Source organism: Marmota marmota, unplaced genomic scaffold (assembly GCF_001458135.2).
Source record: "Marmota marmota marmota unplaced genomic scaffold, marMar, whole genome shotgun sequence".
NCBI lineage: Eukaryota > Metazoa > Chordata > Mammalia > Rodentia > Sciuridae > Marmota > Marmota marmota.
The window spans coordinates 732,754-754,237 of record NW_025999863.1 but is presented as its reverse complement, the minus strand read 5'-3'; the positions used below and the strand labels follow the sequence as shown (position 1 = coordinate 754,237).

The window sequence follows — 21,484 nt, the reverse complement described above, 5'->3', positions numbered from 1 at the left end:
GCCTGGGCCCGTGTGGCTGGTGCTGTGAGAAAGGAGCCAGGGGCTGCTCCCGAGGCCGAGGCCGCGGGTCACAAGTTCAAAGGCAGCCTCGGCGACTTAGTGAGGCCTGGTCTCGAAATCAAATGAAAGGGCTGGGGATGTGGCTTCAGAACTGTAAAAGAATGACCTTCTGTTGCTTCAGCCACCCCGTTTGTGGCACCTGGCTGCGGCCACTATTATGGGGTGAATCAGGGTCCCCTGAAGCTCCCACGCTCAGTCCCAGCCCTGATGCCTGAGCGTGTAGCTGTGCTTGGAGACGGTGGCCGGTGGCGATTCAGGTACAACAAGGTCATGGGCGGGCTCCCACCTGGAGGACAATCCAGACACAGACCAGAGGGTGGCCACGTGCGGACCTAGGGAGAAGATGCACTCTGCACGCCAAGGAGAGGCCTCGGGCGAGGCAGCCTGGGACTCCTGGACTCGGGGTGTTGGCCCCCAGGGCTGTGGGGCAGTACATCTCTGTGGCATGGACCCCCAGTGTGCTGCCTTGGGATGGTGGCCCTAGCAGGCAAATAGCAGCAAGTGGACCTCCTTCCCCTGCCAAGTTGCCCAGCCCAAATCCTCCCAAGGATGCAGCCCTGTTTTCTGGGACCACCCTCCAGTCCAGGGGGCCACCTGAAAGCCCTGCTTGTGTCCTTGCAGGTGCTTGCAGGCCCCCTTCAAGGTCATTTCTGCCCGTGTCGGGGAGGACTGGAGGAGCAGGGACAGTGTGACCTGCCTCTGTCACTTGGCCCTGAACCCCTCCACCCTCCACTGGATCCTGCCTGTTCCTGCCCTGTGAGAGGTCAGAGGCCACCAGGGGCAGGAGGGAAAGAGCAAACTGGTCCACAGGCGGCTGCATGGCCAGGTGACTGCAGCAGAGGGGAGGAGGCTCCAGAGCAGGAACAGATGCGGGGTGGCGGGTCAGGGGGCTGCGCACCCCCAGGGCATCCTGGGAGGGCGTGAGCACCATGGCTATGACGTGACAGGAGTCCACCCAGTCAGCACAGCTGTCCGCAGGGCTGTACTGCGGGATGGGCACAGTGGTGCCGACAGCCTGCCGTCCCAGCCATCCGGAGGCTGAGGCAGGAGGATGGCCTCAGCAAGAGCTTGAGACCAACCTGACCGACAGCAAGATCCCATCTCAAAGGAGAAAACAGAAACAAAACTGTGTCCAGACCCATCAGCACTGACCCTGCAGACTCGGGGATCCGCAGCAGGGATCTGGGGAACGTGAAAAGCAATGGGCAGACTCTGCCTGGACGAGCCCAGGAGGCCATGTCAGATCCCCAAGGCCTGTGGTCTGAAACCACTAAAAAATGATCACACGAGGCCGTGGGTGCAGCCCAGTGGCAGAGCACTGGCCTCCTCGTACTGGCAGGCCCTGGGTTCCATCCCCAGCAGCGCAAAAATAAATGAAGTAATTATCCATGTGGACGACGGAATCAGAAGACAAATACCCAGCTTTCTAATGGTCCCTGTTGTGTGCATCTCTGATCCTTGTTTATTAAATACAGAAAACACTGAGCAGTTTTGTACGAACACAGTCAAACCACATGGCCGCCAGCCAGGAGTCCTCACCGCTGCCAGCTCACTGTGAGAGCAGAGGGCACGGGGTTTGGGATGAGGCTCTGGCTCAGAAAGTGACCCGGCTGGTGTGTCCCCCTTTGAGTGTCCCCACCATGGCCTCAGTCCTGGAGAGCCAGTCTCTGTCCCCAGGCCCCTGGGCAGCGGTGCTCCACGGTCTCTCTGCAACAAAGAGTCAAGGATTAGGCCCCGTTGAGTTTCCAGCCTGTTTGCCTTTGATTTTTTAAAAGCCTTTCATTTTAACTATCAGGCATTTCAGGGCTGCTTCTCGGTGCATCTGCATTTCAAAACAGCTCCGGGCCTGGATTTGTTTTCTTCCTCTCTCTCCGTTTCCCTGCTCCTCTTCTTCCCCAGACACTGTGGCCTACGCCCTCCCCCTCCGTTGGTTTTCTTCAAGGTCCTCTCTCATTGTTTCAGGAATAACTTTCTGGTTGGTCTGGAACTCCCTGCCAGAAGGGCTGCCCACTCCTGCGTCTCCCCCAACGGCCCAAGGATCACTGCAGAACCCAAAATTCTCAGGGTCACCCTAAGCCCACTCCATTTCCATCGCAAGACAAAGAGCGTAAATGAGGACTTCAGTGAGGAAGCCGGGCCTCAATGGGCCAAGCCCAGTGGAGAGGAAGGGACGGTGATCCCTGTGCCCTTTATCCCCACCCCCACAGCCCCCAACACCTCCAGGCCACACCGGCCTCAGGCCTCCTCCTGTGGGTCATACACCCTGGAATGGCCTGTGCTTTGCCTGGCCATGCGGCCCTACCCAAACCCCAGCGACAGATCCTCCCTGGCTCCTGGGTCTGGCCTCCTCCAGGATGGTGGCTGCTGGTGGCCGTCCAGCACACAGGCTCTGAGACGGCCGGTCCACCTTGCATTCGTACTCCCGCACTCCCTCTTCCACTGTCTTTCCTTGGCCTGGCGACACATTTCATCTTACTGCTGAAGGAGATCAGGTCTGGATATCAGACTTTCTAAAAGTGTGGTCAAGTCCCCACCACAGATGTCCCCTTTGGCCACCTTCCGCACACAACTGAATACAGACTCAGATACAGGACTCACCCGCTGTGCAGCTCCCTTCCGGGCTCTGCCTCCTGCTGTCTCAGCCTCCAGGCTTCGCCACGCCCTCCGACTTGGGGCAGTTTCAAACCTGGGCCTCACAGCTCCTAGGGCTCGGCGGCACCTGTCCTGTCCTCTGGGCTGCCCGGTCAGCCCCCTGCAGACCTGCTGAGGGTGAGACCTGCAGCTCTTCCTGCAGCCACCAGGAGGGCACGGCCATGCCTGGGACCGCAGGGTCCTGCTCCCCAGCCTCTTCCGAAGGCCCAGTGAGTCCGTGGGGCTGTCCTGCAGGAGCCATGGACGTGACCTAAGGAGGCACCTTCTCTTGCTATCCAGAATTTTACGCTGTGAGTCTGAACAGATGGACAAGGTGCTTCCGCGTCAAAGCCCAAGCGCCAGGGAAGCAGGCTGGGCTCGGGCACGGGAAGCCGCGGGCAGCAGGCATCTCGGCGCACAGCTGCCCCTCGGGAGCTGCCCTGTCCCTAAGCTGGCCTGTCCTGAGCTGCCCTGTCCCTGAGCTGGCCCCATCTGGGAGCTGCCCCATCCTGGAGCTGGCCCTGGCCACAGCGCCTGCCCCAGCCGCAAGCAGCGTGCTCTTCAGCGCAAGTCCCTCCTGGGTGGCTGGGCTTCTGCTGATACGCAGGGCTCCAGCGTCTCAGTGGACGCGCTGTTCTCTTCCTCTGTTGTATGAAAATCCTAAACTGATGCTTGCTTTCGGTAGCACCGTGCACGGAGCAGGGGGGACTGGGGGAACCAGAAATAACGAAAATGAGCGGCTGGGTGGGGGCCTTGTTTGGGTGACCATGCCACATTTCTTTTTTCTTTTTTTTTTAGTTTTCAGCGGACACAACATCTTTGTTTGTATGTGGTGCTGAGGATCGAACCTGGGCCACACGCCTGCCAGGCGAGCGCGCTACCGCTTGAGCCACATCCCCAGCCCAACCGTGCCACATTTCACCTCTGCCCTTCTGTTCAAAGCGTGTTTGGGGACGTGTGTGGTAGAGCATGCCCAGCATGGGTAAGGCCTCCGCTTCCGCCCAGCCTGCAAAACTACAGCACATGCAGAATCTCTAAAAGTGGTCTCAGCCAATGCAGGTGGCGGGGGCACGCCTGTCATCCCAGCGACTTGGGAGGCCGAGGCAGGAGAGTCACAAGTTCAAGGCCAGCCTGGCAATTCAGTGAGACCCTGTCTCAAAATAAAAAAGGACTAGGGGTGCAGCTCAGTGATGAAGCCCCCTGGCCCAGTCTCCAGTACCACCACCAAAAAAAGAAAAGGTCCTCGAGGAAAGGTCCACCCTCAGGGGCCATCTGGAAGTGCTGCCCCCACCTAGAAACACAGGCTCTGAGGTCACATCTGACACAGTGCCTGGGCTCCTCCCTTCTCCAGCCCAGCTCCCACGGCCACCCAGCTCCACGTGGCCACGTGGCTTCTCAGGGTACTCCTCAGCATCCCTCTCGGACCTCCCGCCCCTGGCCTGGCCGCGTCTGCTGCTCGCTGCTCCCTGACCTGCGGGTTTGTGCACAGGGCTGTCTTCCACTACAGGATTCCAGGCTGCTGTGGGGTTCTACCCCTTCCTCCTGGTGTCCCCACCTGTTTCTGTGCAGACTGATAAGGATCCCAGCCCCCGCTCAGCCCTGATGGCCACCCGGAGCCCAGCAGCCCAGGGCCTCCTTCTCCTGAGGAGGCCCGGCCTCTCCTCAGTTCTCCTCTGCGCAGTGGAAACTGCTTCCTTATAAACGGGTTTCTAGCGCAGGTGGTGGTGTGGACGGAGGCCCAGGAGTGGCTTCCTGTGCCCGTCTACCCTCACTGTGGGCCTGTCCAACAGCACCCACAGGAAACAGGATCTCCTCTTTGAGGGGCCCAGGGCCCTGTCCAGGCTGGGGGCGTCCCCGAAGGAGGGTGAGGAACCAATTGCAGCCCTGTGTTTGCTTCGTGCCCAGAGCCAGCATCCACCAGGCCCCCTGGCCATGCGGCCTGTAAACGCCTGGTTACATGGTCTGTCCTGGGCCATGTGTTCCTGTCCCCTACCCCAGCGAGATAGGCACCACGAAAGAGAAAGGGAGAAGAACATGTTCCCCGTCACACTTAGCAGGCACCCTGTGACAGGTGGTCCCCAGAGATGGCCCTGTCCTAACCCTGGGCCTGTGGACATGGTACCTGCTGTGGCAGGAGGGACTCTGCTGGTGGGATCAGTAAAGGACCCTGCGTGGGTCACTCTGGTCATGGGGGCCCAGGGTCACCACCGGGTCCTCCTGAGAGGAGATGGGAGGGCCAGAGTCAGAGAGCCGGGAAGACGCTGCGCTGCGGGGCCTGAGCTGGAGGAAGGGGCCGCGGACCCCCCTGACCCTGCCGCACCTGGACTTTAGGACTCTGGACTCCAGAACTAAATCATAAGGATGGCAGGGCTGGGGAGGTGGCTCAAGCGGTACTGCGCTCGCCTGGCGTACGCGGGGCGCTGGGTTAGATCCTCAGCACCACACGAAATAAAGATGTTGTGTCCACCGAAAACTGAAAAATAAATATTAAAAAAACTCTCTCTGTTCTCTCTCTCTCAAAAAAAAAAAAAAAAGAGTTTAAAAAAAAAATAAGGATGCTAAATCTGTGGTGCTCAAGCCACGAGCTGGTGGTAATTTTTCACTGCAGCTGCAGGAAACCAGCCCGCGACCCAGCTGGGGACCTGCAGCAAGGCATGCAGGCAGCCCCGCTCCTAGAGGGAGCCGTCACGGGGACTGCGGCCCCTCGGGGCCCCCAGGCTCCCCAGCAGCACAGGTGGGGTCAGAGCAGCGGCTGAGCTGTCCCCTCTATCCTGAGGCCTCATGCAGCGAGCAAGGCTGCTGGTCTAAGGTACTGACCCGTCCCTGGGCTGCAAGTGTCCCTGGAAGCCTTGGGTCAAGCCCCAGCCGCTCTGAGGGAGAGTGGCAGAGGGTCAGGTCCTCTGTGGGGCATCTGCAGCCCTTGCCAGGAGGGGCCTGGTGACTGGGTCCGGAGGACTGAGTCTTTCCAGAAAGGATGTGCGGCAGAGGCCAGGAGGAGGCCACGGAAGCCAGTGAGAAGCAGATTCAGGTGGGATTGTGCAGGGCTGATACCAGGGTGGCCTTGAGTGCCCGGGACTGGTGGAGATGCACATTTTGTGTTATGTGATTTCTAGATACATGCTTTATGTCTCCAAGTTGATGATCACATGGGAGCACGCGGCGGGACCCCAGCCCCTCAGCCCACAGAGGCGCGAGGAGTGCCCCAGGCCCAGGCCCGGCAGCGAACCATTGTCACAATTAGACGCCTTACGGACCCTCCACGCCTAGGGAAGGGAGAGTGGCCTCCGTCCGGGGAGCCCTGGGGGGGTGTGATGACCACCATCACTCAGGGTCCTGATGGGTCCAGGGCACGTAAAGGCTCAGGGGAAGCAGAGAGGCCTGAGTTAGGAGTGGCTCTAGTCATCCACCATACAGGGCGTCTGTGGGGGTCACCAGCGTGACAGGCACAGGGTGCAGCGAGCACTCGCACGGACCATGGCAGCACCTCTCCTGTGACCTGAAACGCTTTCTAACAAACAGTCACTTGACAACAAAAAGAAAAGGTGCTGGGTGCAGCCACCACGCCTGTCCTCCCAGCCACTTGGGAGGCCGGGGTAGGAGGATCACAGATGGAAGCCCACCTCAGCAACTTAGTGAGGCCCTGTCTCTGAAATAGAAATAAAAAAAAGTCTGGGGACGTGGCTCAGCAGTTAAGGGCCCTGGGTCCAGTCCCCTGGTACCAAACACAAAGGGAGGAGCCTCTCCAAGGGAAGCCTCACCCAGGCCAGGTCCCGGCCTGCCAGCCCAGAGAGGTGACCCGGCAGGGGAGGCCTCTGAAAGCCCCACTCTGGGCTTCCCTTCCCTTCCCCGGCAGTGACCGGCAGGCCTGAGTCCAGGACCCTCTGTAACCATGGCAACAGCGTGGCACCCCAGCCTGCAGCCACCGTGTGTGTCTGTCCCCGAGGCTGACCCCACATCTATTTTGAAACTATTTACATTTTCACCTCCAAGCAAATGATGGGTTCTGCTCAGGTTTCTCCGGAGCTATTTGAGAACCTGCAGAGCTCCTGGTGGGAGGGAGCCCCATTTTCCCCTCTGGGCCAGCGCACAGGCATCGCCAATGTCACACTGTATGAATCCCAAGGCTCAAGAGTCTGCAGCTCCTCGAGGGGCCCTGACACCGGGCGGTCGGCTCCCCACGGCAGGGACGTCAGGTGCCACCAGCCCCTTCCGGTCAGGGCACAGAGGACATCCCCAGCAGCCCAGCATGGTGCCGCAGACACGGGTGGCCCCACTCGCTCACCCAGGGCGACTTGCCAGGACAAGCCCCAAACCAGCACAGACAGAGAGGCCTGCACCCCAGGCGCGGACAGGACACCAGCAGGGCCGAGGGGAGCGCTGCCCGAGCAGGACACTGAATTTCACATCAGCTGATACCACACGCCGTGGGCGCTCGTCCCTGCGGAAACTGCCTCTCCTGAGAAACCACTCCAGAGCCCCATGCTGCAGGACTCGGCCACAGTGGCCGGGCCACCGGGTCCCCAGCTGAGCAGTCAACCTACGGATGGGAGATGTTTGGAATAAAAAAGGAACACACAGAAACGGTGTCTGCACCAAGCGGGTGGCCCTCGGTCCCGCCTCACCCCCAGACAGGGAGCCCGGGCCCGACCGGCCCCCACAGGCAGGGTGAGCATCTGTGGGTGCAGACGGGTGCCGAGCTCACAGCAGGCAGAACATTCTGGAATGAGTGGCTGCGCAGATCCATGAATGCCCTGCAAGCCGTGAGTCGGAGGCTTACGGGGTGAGGGGGGTGCTGCTCCGACACGAGTCAAGGCAGCCACTTGGGAAGGGGAGGGAAGAAGGGAACCAGGAGCCTCCTGCCTGGAGTTCAGAGTCAGTGGGCATCTGTGGCCTCCAGGCAGCAGTGGCTGCTGACACCGTCACCAGACGTCTCTGCAAAGGGCCAGATAATCCATATTTCAGCCACTCCAGTTGGCCTCTGTCACCACATGAGCCCGTGGGCATGGCTGCAGTCCCATAAAATCTTCATTGAAGGACCCAGGAACTTGAATTTCATATCATGTGATCTCCCTGTCACAAGTTGGTCTCCCGCCCTTCCTCCTCCTCCTCCCCCTCCTCCTTCTTCATGCCCTGGCACGCACTAGTGCTCCACCCTGGTGCCACACCCCCGGTCACTTAACCTAAAAGCTCTTCCTCAATCCAGGGCTGCACAGGAGCAGGCAGGGGACCCTGGCCCCGGCTGGTGTGCCAGTCCGCCATTGCAGACCACGGGCAGGAACGGCGATGCTCTGCAGGGCCTTCGAGGCCCCGGGTCAACTTCTCCCCACAGACTCCCTAGTTAGCAAGCTCTACCAACATCCTGCTGTCACCAGGGAGGAAACTGAGGCTGGAGGCGAGGGGCTGCTGCAGGCCCGGTGGCCCTGGGGCTCTGGGGTTTGCAGTTTCTCTCCTCTGACTGCAGAACTATGCCAGAGGTAGAAATCAGGCGTCGGGGATAAGGTGGCACTGGGAGCCCTGGGAGGGCTGAGGTATAGATGGAACAGAGGTGACCACCCTCCCCACCCAACAGGGGCCAGAGGGGACTTTGCAGGGAGGAGACAGAGAGTGTTCTGCAGGCAGAGGACAGCGAGGCTCCTCCCGGAGGCAGACGGAGCCACCAGGATGCCACACAGAGCAGGCGGCTGCAGGCTCCTGCAGGCGCAGCTCCCTGGTGGAGGCGTCTCGGGACACCATCGCAGCAACAGGGGACAGAGGTGGGGGCAACTTTGGCCCAACCCACCAGGAATTCCTCCAGGACCCCAGTTCTGCAGAGAAGCAAGGAGCAGATCACAGAGAAATGGAGAAAATGGGGGACAGTGGGGACAGCTCCTCAGGAGGGACGAGGCCGGGCCTGTGAGCCCAGCCCCTCCGAGGGCGGAGGCTAGAGGGCCGCCCGTCCCAGGCCATCCTGGGCCACCCCACGCGGCTCTGTCCCAAAACACAATCAAAAGGGCTGGGTTCAGTCCCTAGAGCCGGGCGCGGGGAGACAGGAATCAGCACACGGCCGGGCGCTCCCACCCATCAGCGGAGGCCAAAGGAAGCACAGGTCTTCATCTGCACGGGATGTGCTCACCCACCCACCCAGGGCGCCCGCAGCCAGGCAGCGTGGAGGCCACCACTGCAGTGGGAAGGGACCTGAGGACCTGGTGCTCAGTGAGAGCAAGACTCCCAAGGCCACAGCGTGTGACCAGTGACAGGAGAGTCCAGGACAGGAGAGACCAGAGACGGACATGGACCTGTGGGTGCAGGGCTGGGAAAGACAGGGACGGCTCTTGGGATGAGACTTCCCTACGGGATGACCCGTGTTCTGGACCTAGACGAGGTGGTGGCTGCATGTCTCTGAGTGTCTCAAGTGCCACTGAAATGCTCACTTTAAAATGGTGAGTCTCATGAGTGTGACTGTCACCTCGGTCCCCAGGACACCTGGGAGTCTACTTTGGAGGAGACACTGGAGGGAGGAGCTGGGAGCCCCACCAGGACGGGGGCCTGGGGATGTGCAGCCCGTCAGGGCCATAGCCACCTCCCCGGCCTGCCTCGTCTCCACGTGGCGTCAGGGAAACCGTGGTGGCCTCGCAGCCAACAGGAACAGGTGTGTGCTGTGCCACCTACCCCCGATGTACAGCCAGCAGAGGCGGCCAACGGGGACCCCTGTGGTGGGAAGAAGCCCCCGCCTGCCTGCCTCCTCGAGGCCCAGAGTCGACCCTGTGTGCAGCTTGCATCCAGCACCCTGCCCTGGCCCCCGCTGGAAGGAGCGAGCGAGGGTCACCCCGAAGGAGGGCAGCAGCCTCAGCCTCTGGTGGTAGTGCAGAGCAGAGGGCACCTAACGCCCACCTCAGACTCTCAGACGCATCAGGGCACTTAGCAGATCGGTACGAATCATTGATCAGTGCTGGGCGTGGCCTGTGCCCCGGTGGCGCCTCGTCCGTCCCTGCAGTGTGGCCTGACTATGCGCTCGCAGCAGGACAGGAGGGCTGACCCCAGGCCTCGGGCTTCACTCCCAGGCCTCCGCTCCTGCCACCAGCAGGTATTAGCAGGGAGGCCAGGCCAACGCCAGGTGGATGCGGCCAGCGGTCACCCGGGGAGGAGATGCCTCCTGTGGCCCGAGGTCCAGGGCGCTGTCACCCCCACAGGCCCACTGGGAAGGCCCAGGACCCCCGATGAGGCCACAAGCACCTCCGACAGCATCCTCGGAAGTCGCCGCTGCTGGGCAGGAGCCTGGAGGTCCTGCCAGCTCCTCTCAGCACCACTCGGGGGGCTGGACACAGCCTTCCCGTACTCACCGTCCGGCCACGTCTCGCTGCACCTGGGTCCAAGCAGAGCCTCGTGCTGTCGAGCAGTGATCTGCCCCCACCTGGGGCTGCCAGCACCACACAGCCCCCCGGGCACTGGGCACACCATGCTCCGTTTGCTTGGGGGAAATGAATGCCAGGTCACAGCTCAGGACGCAGCCAGCTGACCTGTCTCCTGGGCAGGAGAACAGCTGTGCCGCGGCCTGCAGTGGGAGCTTCGGGGGACCCAGGACCAGGCACAGGGCCCTCCTGCCCAGCTTCCTCGGCCTCTGGATGCGGGCGGGTCTGATGTGACAGCCCTCAGATACGCGCTGTCACCCTGGCCTTGTTCAGGGGGTGCAAAGAAAGCGTCCCCTGCTGTTGCCCACAAAGGCAGGCTGCCCTCGAGAGCCTCACCCCCAGCCTCTGCAGCTGCCCGGGGCGGTGGGCGGCAGAGGCAGGAACAGCAGAAAACGCGGGCCGACAGCCGCATTGTGCGCCCACGCCTTGCCACGGGAGAGGCCCCGCTGCTGCGCCGCGTCATCTGACTTGGGAGAGCCGCGCATGGCGGACTGGCCCTGCCCAGCCCGTCGTGAGCTCTTCCCACGTCTGGGTCCTGGGAACGGCCTCGGATCTTCTTACTTATATGCCGTGCTGAGGATCGAACCCAGGGCCTCGCATGAGCCAGGCAAGTGTCTGCCCCTGAGCCCCAGCCCCAGCCCCAGCCCCTGTACTGGTTCAATTTAGAAAACTGACCCGTCCCAACAAGGATCCGCAGGACACGCAGACACAGGCCATCGCTGAATTTCCCTGGGGCTGCCTTGGCCATAGCTGGGCACAGCCTCAAATCCAGGTGCTGGACACAGCATAGGCCTCAGCGGAGCGTCCCTGGCACCCCTTAGCTGCGCCTACCATGGCTGCCCTGGAGGGCTGCTCTGAGCTCCCAGCAACGTTCACATGGACGTCCCACTGGTGCCCGAGGCCACCTCCAGCTCCTTCGGGTTGCCTCACCCCTGATGGACTGAGAGACACTCCGGTAGTGTCCAGTGCGTGTCTGCCATGATGGTATCTGCGCAGGTCTCACCTGGACGCACCCATGTCACTTCCTGGGGAGAAAGGCAGTGTCTGGGCTGTGCCCCAGGAGTGTTGAGGCTGTGTGGCCAGCTGTTCCCCTGGACTTGTCCAGGGGCGTGTGCCCTGTCACCAGAAGTGGACCCTCAGGATTGTGACGGGGGCTGCTGGACACCTGCCCATGGAGTGCTCTGCCAGACCACCACAGTGGGGGTTCTGGTGCAGGCCTGTCTGCGAACCTGGGGGGGACTCGCCAGCTGGGCCACCCACACAGCCACGTGGCTGTGGGGGACCACGCACCTCCGGCGCCCCACACTCCAGCACACCACAGGGGCCTTGGCGCGACACGCAGTTGGTACAGAAGGTCCACTCAGGCAGTGGGGGCCCGCATCCATCAGGGCTGCTGAGGCCCAGGGCTGGACCTGCCTGGCCTGGGAGAGGCCCTGGGCTCCAGCCTGGCACTGACTGCAAAAGCACACAGAGATGTCAGCCTCACACCGAGAGGGCAGTGGGCAGGAGTGGGCATGGAGCTCCCTCGGGGTCCTGGACACCCCACGTCGAGGTGGGAGTGTCTGCAGGCCCCGCACCCGTCCTGCCCTGGGCAGCTGCTTGTCCTCAATGCGTGAGGGTCGCTTTTGAGAATATTAATTGTGCATCCCAAGAATCACACACGCTTCACTGGCCGCAAACTCCAGTGGTCCAGTCTCTGAGCTGCCCCTGGGGCCTGTTACAAAGGCCTGGGCAGCTGGTGCGGTGGCACACGCCTGGGTCCCAGCCACCCAGGAGGGTGAGGCGGGAGGATCCTGAGTTCAAAACCAGCCTCCAGGGGCTGGGGTGTGGCTCAGTGGTGGAGCGCTTGCCTAGTGTGTGTGACACACCGGGTTCAATTCTCAGCATCTCAAATCAACAAATAAATAAAAAGGTCCTTCAACAACTAAAAAAAGATTTAAAAAAAAAAAAAACAGCCTCCACAAGTTTGTGAGACCCTAAGCAGCTCAGTGAGACCATGTCTCTAACACACGGCTGAAATCCCTCTGTGGATTTCGTGATTCTGTTAACACCCAAGAATCTCTTGATGAGTGCTTCATTCTGGAAGTGTTCTGAAGTCACAGGGAGTTGCCGACACAGCGGGAGGTTCCCCACACGCAGCTCCCTGAGTGCTGGCTGCTGGCACCTCCCCGGTGACGCGTGCCGGACATAGCCGTAGGAAAGCCATCAGCCCAGGAGGCACGGGGCGCCTTCCCCGGGTCGGACAGCCAGAGCTTCCTGTCCGGGTCTAGAACCCCCCACTACACTGACACTTGGTTCTCTTCTCGGGAGTGTGGGTTTTCTTATCCTGGGTGATGGTCCCCCGAAAGACCTGTCCATGTCCCGAATCCCTGAGCCAGAGCTCAAGCCTGCTTGGGGACAGGTGCTGCCGGGCCACCTGTCCAGACGAGGTCATGCTGGAGTGGGGGCCTAAGTCCAGTGCTCTGCATCCTCTCCGGAGGGAGGTCAGGCACACAGCAGGAAGAACTGTGGAGCAGGGCAGAGGCCGAGGCCAAGGGGCCACAAGCCCCGGGCTGGCACAGGGGCAGGGCCCTGGAGCCTTGGAGGGGACAGCCCTCCTGCCCTGGCCTTCCGGGCCCAGCTGAAGACCAGCTCCTGGAGATGCTCAGCCACCTTGGGAACAGCCGTGGTTCGGATTCACCCACCACAGCCCCAGCCCTGGCAGGGCCTGCCTGCCGGAGAGGCTCCTGACCCCCGGGTGGGACCCAGACACGCAGGGCCAGGACAGCAGCCGGGGCCTCCCGCCCCCGGGAGCCCCCATTCACCCAGGGGCCAGTGTGATGAGGAGGCCTGTCCAGCACAGGTTCTCATCAACACGCCTTCCTACGTCCACCTGGAGCTGTGGGCAGGAGCGGGGTGACGGACCTGAGGACCTCATGTTCAGTGAGAGCCAGACACACCAGGCCACCCCGTGTGACTCCAGGACAGGAAGTGGACTGGTGGGAGCAGGCCTGGGTGACAGAATGTTCTGCCGGCGGACGTGCACAGCTGCCTGCCCGACTGGGCTAGTGCCCCCGTCGCACTGCACACTGAGGTCCCGGCCTGCGAGTTCTCTCCCGTCCGCAGCTGCCTTCCTCAGGTTGACATGCTGCCCCAGGTGGTGACAGCTGGCCAGTCCCCACAGCAAGAGCCTCGGGTCCCCAGATCCACGGAGAGCCTGGGTCCAGCCTCAGCCAGCCACGAGAGTCCCGATTTCTGCTAGGATGAGTGGTCACTACTGACCTGGGGCCCCAGTCCCTCCCTTCCGGCCCAGGGGTCTTCTCCATCCTCAGTCTCCAAGTCTGAGTTCTAGTCTGGAGCCTATGGGGAGGGGCTGGAGAAGCCGAGCCCAGGCCCTGCTTGTCCACGGTGGTAGGCCCAGAGGGCCCAGAGGTCTCCCTGCGACACCTGTGGTTCCCGCGCCAGCCTGGGTCCCGCCTGGGTCCCACCATGGAGCGGGCGGCCTTCCATTTCACAGCCTCTGGGCTCCACGCTCCCTTGCAGGCCTCCCAGGCAATCCAGGGGCCACGTACCTGCCTCGCTCTGCCCCAGTCCTGTCCCTGCCCCCCGACCCCCACCCCCCACCCAGCATCTTCCCGAGGGCCCTGACTGTTCTCTTTAAGCCGCCATGTTTAAGCTGACCGTTGTCTTGGCAACAGTCTGTGACTGACCTTTGTGTAGGAAAAAAGGGTGACCTTCCAAAGCAGTTCCACGGCTGCCTCCCCACCCCCTCACCCTCTCTCCCTGGGCCACCAGGGGCAGGGCTCTCCGTCCTGGCAGCTCCAGGGAGTGGACATCGCACACACGTTTCCAGGGCTTGGGGCCTGGGGTTCAGCGGGAACCTCGACCCCCACCCTCCACTCAGACCCAGGAAAGCCGGAGACCAGGCCCAGCTCTGCCGCCTGTTAGTGGGCCGAGAGCGGGCCGGGCTGGGCGGGCGGGAAAGGGCAGTGCCCAGAGCTTCCCCTGCCTTGTGGAAGGGCCAGTTGGAGCCCCTTTCTGGGTCTGGCCACTGTCCCCCAGCTGCAGACAGGGCAGCAAGGGCCACCTGGGGGCCTCCACCCTGGGCTGGTGCTCCTGGCCTGAGGTCCCCGCTGGGTCACATGAGGGCTCTGTGTGCGAGGAGGTGGCTCAGCCAGGCTGGTCCCCAGCGAGTGGTGTCCTGTCCCATGGCCCTGGACACCCACACACAGGGATGGGCATGGCACACCCACTCTCCAGGGCTCAGGGACGGAGAGGAGGAGGGAGGAGAAGGAGGGTGTCAGTGGGGCCTGGAGGCCCAGGGCCATGATCCCAGCAGCTCAGAGGCTGAGGCAGGAGGATTGCCACTTTGAGGCCAGTCTGGGCACCTCAGCGAGGCCCTAAGCCCTCAGCGAGACCCTGTCTCCAGGTAAAATCTAAGAAAGGTCTGGGGAAGTGTCCAGGGGGTAAGGCCCCTGCGCTCACTCCCCAGACCAGAGAGAAAGAGAGAGATTTCCCCCCAAAGCTTAGCTTCAGCAGTCCCCCGAGCCCGGCCTGATCCTGGGTGGACACATGGCCCACTGGCTGGCCTCCCCCTGGGGATGAACACGGAGCTCTCCGCTGTGGCCCCCGAGGCCTGTGCGGCCCCGACCCTGGTGCCTGGGCCTGCCCCCGCCTTCGTGCCTGGGTCCTGCTGTCGGACCCCCCCCTCAGGTGTGGCTCCTGCTTTCCCTCTGATTGCACTCAAACAGCACCTCCTCCACGCAGCCCCCGCCTGTGCCCTGGAACCTTCCAGGGAAAGGGACAGGCTCTCTCTGCTGCAGCACCCGAGCACACAGCCGGCACTCGGTGAAGGTGCAGGGCCAGGCAGGCAGGGGTGCTGCATAAGGGCTCACCTGAGTGAGCTCCTCTCAGCCTGACCACCTCTGCAGAGACTCCAGGCAAGGCCACCGTCACGGATCCTGAGGTGGGGACAAGGACCATCTCTCCCCAGCGGCACAGCACGGGATCAGGACCTTCCCCCGCAGAAGCGCCATCAGCACCCTGAGGGCTGCGCAGGGGTCCCCCAGTCTGGGCTCAGGGCCTCAGCCATGCTGGGACCTGACATGAAGAGGGTCCCCTCTCTGAGCACCGAGCTCCTGGTCAGGTGGGGCAGCTCTTGGCTGGGGTCCTGGGACCCTGGACCAGCAGACCATGAAGGAGGCAGGGTGCATGGCAGGAGTTCACAGGTACGGAGACCCTGGGAAAGGGACAGGGTGGCCGCTGGGCCTTGGGCCCTAACCCGGCTGAGAGCCGCCTGCCTCTCTCCCAGATCCAGAGCAGTTGGAGAGACGGTCAGGGCCACAGCAGGGCTCAGGAGTAAGGCTCAGGGACAGAGGTCCAGGGACCATGAGCGCCCAGGGGAGGGCGGCGCCCCTGCCCCTGTGTAGGGGACCCCATGGCACCTCTGTCCCCTTCTGTCTCTCTATCCGCACTGGCCATGATACCTCAGCACCCTAGGTCCTCCCTGGCCTCTGTCCTGCACCTCTCGGACTCTGCTCTCCTTGAAATTTGAGTCCAGCAAGGTCAGCCTGCAGTGGCTCTCACCGGTCCTGTCTCTGAAGGGCCAGAGCCTGGCTGTCCTAGGGGTCTCCCTGGGGGTCTTCGAGGAGGAGAACTGCCACTCTCTGTATCGTCCTGCTGCAGCAGAGGAACTGGGCATGCTGGCCACTGGCCTCAGAGGGACAGGGCAGCACGGGCAGCCTCAGGGAGGCTTCCCCTGCCAGGTGGGCTTCAGATATCAGGTCCACCCCTGCCCTCTGCCCACCCATCCTGCAGCCCCCTCAGTGGGGAAGGGCAAAGGGGACCACAGGAGCAGGTCTGGAGCTGTGGACGCAGCGCCGGCCTCTCTCTGCACCTGACCCACAACTCCAGCAGTGCGGTGGGAAGGCCAGCCCGCAGAGGGACGTCCACATCTCCAACACCCAGCAGCTCTGCTGCCCAGGGGACCTGCCCTTTCATTTTGGCCTCCAGGATCATGGCCTCGCGTGACGACTGGACGACCAGAAAAGGAGAAATCAAAGGGGGTCCGTGGCCCGCGCAGGGGCCAGGCGGCAGCTGTAGTGAGGGACCTGAGGACCTGGCGCTCAGGGAGAGCCAGACACACAGGCCACAGGTGTGCCCTCCAGACAGGGGAGTCCAGAGACGGGATGTGGACCCACAGGTGCAGGGATGGAGGGAGGGGGACTGCTCGTGGGGACAGGCTTCCCTGTGGGATGATGGAATGTTCTGGAATTGGGTTGAGGACACAGGAGTTTGAGAATGTACTGGATAGATGAATGGGCTGCGTGGTAAGTGGCCATCTGGACAGAGCCGTCTGGAAACATCGCCCCCTCCTGCCCCTTGTCACTCTTTCTCCATGACATTGAAAGGTCCAGAGCCCCGCTGAGGGGCGTGGGAGCTGGGGACGGGGCTTGGGCAGTGCCCCCTGCTCTTGGTCTCCAACTTTGAGGCCATGTGCAGTGGCCACGCCTGCCATCCCGGCTACTTGGGAGGCTGAGGCAGGAGGACGGCAAGGTCCAGGCCGCCTGGGCAATTGGGTGAGACCCTGTCTTGTAACAGAACAAAAGGGCTCAGTAGTGGACCCTGGGTTCCATCCGCAGCACAACAGCAAAGCCCCAAGCCCCCACCCCGGCTGCCAGGTCACGCACTGTCTTGGTCCGCACGCAGGGCCTTGGCCAGGAGCTGGCCGCCGCGGCACCCGGACAGCCGGAGCGCTGCAGGCCCCGGGGTTCACGCGCTCCTGTGCCCGCGTTCAGGCCCCCGTCCCCAGGCAGGCCTGTCAGTGCAGGGCAGCCTGACACCGTGCATTTCATGGTCTTTCATCACGGCTGGCCGCCGCCGGGAGGCACCCAGCGTCACAAAGGCGCTCTAAGCTCTGCCTCTGCATTCTCCGCGTGGGATTCTCCCTGTCTCCTATTAACTTCAAAAGTCTCAATCCTATTAGGGCGGGGGGCGGAGAAACAGCCGAATGGAAGAGAAGGCCTTTATTCCCAGGCCGGGCAGGCCAGGGGCCTGGGGACCTGCACTGGGGGGCCTCAGCTGGTCTCTGATAATGGCGCTCCCACCTCAACCAGGGCGTGGGGACAGCCGTGGGCCCCTGAGACAGCCCAGGACCCTTCCCCTGCAGGCGCCATATCAGGGCGCCGAGAGCCAGACCACTGGCGTCCACGGCAGCAGGACCTGGCAACCACGGCAGCAGGACCTGGAGCCCAACCACCTCTGAATCTCCCTGAGCCTTGGTTCTGTTGCTGGGAAAATGGGGGTGGCCCACCTCCCATGTCTGAGCTCCGGTGGGCTCCTCCGCGGCGGCCTCCTCCGCGGCGGCCTCCTCCCCCGTGGCACTGCCAGCTTTCCTGGAAGAGCCAAGGAGCTCAGCTCTTGCTGGTTCCACTTGGGAACCTCCAGTCTCACCCCGCAGCCAGCAGAGATGTGCCTCACGCCCTAGAGTGTGAATCGACCCTGAGGACAGTGGAGAGCCGTGGGGACACTGGGCAGGACAGGGTCACAGTCTCATTTTCAGTTTTGAGGTTCACGCCTGTCATCCCAGCTGCTCAGGAGGCAGAGTCAGGAGGACGGCAAGGTCCAGGCCAGCCTGGGCCACTTAGTGAGACCCTGGTTCAAAATAAGACAAAGGGCTGGGGTTTGGCTCAGCGGTGGAGTGCCCCAGGTTCAATGCCCAGCACCCCAAAAACTTAAAAAAGGAAGACGGTTGGCTCTGGTTGCAGCAGGAAGGAGGTGACATAGGGCTGTTGGGGTGGGGGCTGGGGAGACCAGGCAGGGCAGGTGACCGTGCTCGTGGGGACGCTGGGGAGGAACACACCCGTCACGGCGAGGCTCCTGTCCAGTCACGGCCAGCTCAGAGCTGCTGGCCCCCAGAGAGGGGAACCACAGATCCAGGGGCTCCCCAGGAGAGTCCGTCTGTGAGCCCAGGAGGACCCGTCCAGAGAAAAGGACCAGGCCAGTAACGGGCTCACACTGCAGTGTCCTCGGCCAGCGCAGGAGCTCAGTGACAGCTGGAGTGCCAAGGGACCCGAGGACCTGGCGCTCAGTGAGAGCCAGACACACAGGCCACAGGTGTACCCCAGGGACAAGAGGGTCCAGAGACAACATGCCAGGGGCTGGGGGGCCGGGGGCTGCCTGGGGAACACCATGTTCTGGAACCAGGGCCAACAGGTGGGCTTCCTGGCACGTCGCCTGCCTCTCAATGACAGGGACTGAGCCCTCCCTCCCACTGGCCATGTCCTGTCTTCTGCCCTTGGTCAGGGCTCTCCGGGGGACGTGGCCAGCTGCACCCTTCCCTTCCCCACGTGATGCCCGACAACTGTAACAGACACCCCCGACTGAAGATGAGTGACGAGGCCAGTGCCTGGCACAGCTGGGCAGCCGGGGGCCACTGTGGCTGGGCGGCTCCAGGGCGACGTGGGCAGGGAGCCACCCGGGCAGGGCCCTGGGGTGGGGACAACCGTGGTCTCTTTCAAAGAGTGGGAACCCAGTGATCAGGGTAGCGGGAGCAGGGGGAGGGCTGGGCCTTGACTCCTGGTTCCTTGAGCCCACCTGGGAACACGGGCCGTGGATGACCAGAAGGCTTGGGGACGCTGGCCCAGAGCCACACTGCCCTGGCCTCCCAGCACCTCAGAGCGTCTGACCACTGGCCAGGCCCCATGCCTGCTCTGTTCCTGTGTCTCTCAGAGGCCCACGTTCTGGAGGATGGTGAGGGATGGAAGGTTCTGCCCCCAGAACTGCCCAAGCCCAGACATGGCCGCAGCACACCCTCTCAGTGCCCGGGTGAGAGCCGGGGGCTCAGGGGAGACCCAGCGCCAGGCTCGGCATGGAGGCTGTGTGCGCAGAGATGCAGGGTGAGGACCACAGGCTGCCCACCCGCAAAGGCCACCTGGTCACTGCTCCAAGGCAGGCCTGGGGGCAGGCGAAGGGACTGAGGCCCTTGCAGGCCAAGGAGGACAAGACCAGGTCAGGGGAGAATGGCCGTTTTGCAGCCAGAACACAGAAACAAAGCTCAGATGTCCAAGTACAGACAGGGGCCCAGGGGTGCGGATGCCTGGAGAGGTCACTTCCTGTGGGTCCTGGATGGGATGTGCTTTGACAGGACCTTCCTGTTGGCCTCCATCCTCACGGCGGGGACAGGCCTGCTCTGTCACCCTGGTTCTGAGATGGGCAAGCAGGCAAGGTGTTCCCTGAATGAACGGACAAATGTCCAGAGGCCTGGGCACAGTGACGCACACCTATGTCCCCAGCAGCTCAGAGGCTGAGGAGGGAGGATCACAAATTTGAGTTCAGCCTCAGCAACTTAGTGAGGCCCTGCCTGTAAATAACATATGAAAAGATCTGGGGATGTGGCTCTGGGCTCAACCATCCACACAAGAAGAAAGGAAAGAGGGTGTGCAGAGGATGGCCTCCCCAATGGCCTCCCCCTGGTCCTACCTCCCCACTCCAGAGGTGAGCAAGGCCCTGCCTGTGGGGAGGGCTCCTAAGGACCCCATCACTCCACCCAGCCTTAGCGGCTGCCTCGCAGGGCAGACTCTCGCCCACCCTGTGGGTGCCCAGCCTGTTTCCCCAGCCGCCTCCTGGCCCAGCTGCCCTGGAGCGGGTGGTGCTGACCTGGACTTCTGGACAGGGCTCAGGAATCCAGGTGCGGGCGTCCCGGGCCACCCCTTGCAGGCTGTGGAGGGGCTGAGTCTGAGGAGGAACCAGCAGGGCCCACGCGCCAACCTTCGCGGCTCCGGGGCGGCCAGGCCTGGTCTCCACCGGCCCCCTCGCTCCACCTAGTGGCCGCCTGGGCCCCAGCCGCGGGCTGAGGGCGCTGTGCCGGCCAGGGCAGGGGCTTCCTCCTGCCCAGCCCTCCTGGTCTGAGACAATGGCCTCTGCAGGCTCCTGCAGGGCACAAAGGGTCAGCCATGCTGTCAAGGTCACAGGCAAGGTCACAGGCAGGAGCAGGAGAGTCCATACAGACCTCCCCTCCTGACCCCAGAAATGGGGAGAAGGGGACAAGCAGGGCGGTACTGTCCTGCTGGGGGTCCAATGGCAGGCCTGCTCTGGGACCAAGCCCACGAGGGCCAGAGCCAAGTTGGTGACCTTGGTGGTGACCTCCTGTGTGAAGTGTGATGAGGGGTAGCCTTGGCTCCAGGGCACAGGACTGGTGGAGCCCACAGGGGCTGGCACAGAGCAAGCACAATGACGGCTGTCCGTCTGGGGGAAGGCACTAGGGACGGATGAGCGCCCCACCCACAGCCACACCCCAGCCCTTTTATTTATTATTTATTTGGTACCAGGGATTGAACCCAGGGGCACTCAACCCCAGTCCTATTCTGTATTTAGAGACAGGGTCACTGAGTCGCTTAGCGCCTGGCCACTGCCGAGGCTGGCCTTGAACTTGCGATCCCCCTGCCTCAGCGCCCCCCAGCCGCTGGGGTTACAGGCATGTGCCACGGCGCCCGGTCCTTTTTATTTTTTGAGACAGGGTCTCCCTAAATTGCCCAGGCTGGACTTGCCCTTGCCATCCTCCTGCCTCAGCCTCCTGAGTTGCGGGCATGACTGTGTGGCCACTGTACCATTTTGCTAACAGAGAAATGTTGTCACCAGGCTCCTCCACCCTCCCCGTGACCCCCTGCATTACCTGTTCTTCACCCCATTACCCCACAGGCCCACTCTCGCCCCTGCCTACACTGCTGGCCCTGACTGACGCCAGCCTGACTGTCGCCTGGACCCCCACTGGGCCTCAAGTGGGAAGAGCTGGCCCTGGGCTGCCCCGCCGGCTGGTCCATCCAATGCCCGGAAGCCCAGGCCCAGGAAAGAGCAGCAGGAGTTTTCCATCACTGGACACGAGGCTCAGGAAGCCACAGACACCCGCCCAGCCGCAGCCCCCAGGAGGTTCAGACTGCAGAGGCAGAGACCAGGCCAAATTAAAATTGATCGTGGGGAACAGCTCGGCAGGGTGGAAAAGACATGGGGTCGCCGGGGAGCGCAGGGGCATCGAAGCATGCGAATGCTCCGCACGGAGGAGAATCTTAACCTGCAGCTGGAGCATCCAGCTGGGGCTTCTAGGACCAGAGGTCCAGAGCTGCTGGCCGCCACTGTTGAGGAGGACATGGCCCCCACTGTGGGTCCAGTCACTGCACCTTTCCTCCCTGAGTCATGGGGCAGTGCCTGCCAGCCTGGACATTACTGTCCTCATTCACCCCCAGCAGGCCCTGCCAGGTGGACGGAAGGACCAGCCGGACTTCCACAAGTTGTATCTCAGAAAGGGGCAGCCGTTGGGCCGTGCTGGAGGTGGGAGGCCATGTTGAGCCCCAGGACGTGGGCTTCCAGGGCTGCTTCCGGCGCAGCCTGGGGGGCGGGCGGGGGCAACCAGGCATGTGGCCAGGCCGCCT

At 62.7% G+C, this 21,484-nt stretch overlaps 1 protein-coding gene and 1 long non-coding RNA gene across 2 annotated transcripts in view; both read right to left on the bottom strand.

The window, feature by feature from the left end:
* Positions 1–1,489: 1,489 nt before the first annotated feature.
* LOC125619175 lies at positions 1,490–5,008 on the bottom strand. The gene is made up of 2 exons (XR_007350686.1): positions 2,659–5,008; positions 1,490–1,767 (listed from the first exon to the last, which is right to left on the bottom strand). It is a non-coding gene; the product is annotated as an uncharacterized LOC125619175 (long non-coding RNA).
* A 9,183-nt stretch (positions 5,009–14,191) lies between these two features.
* The window catches only part of LOC107157244 (cold inducible RNA binding protein), a 35,061-nt gene continuing 27,768 nt past the window's right edge, over positions 14,192–21,484 (bottom strand). Inside the window, exon 8 of the mRNA XM_048811881.1 lies at positions 14,192–14,208. The gene's annotated coding sequence lies outside the window, so the exon portion shown is untranslated. The remainder of the gene's footprint in view (positions 14,209–21,484) is intronic.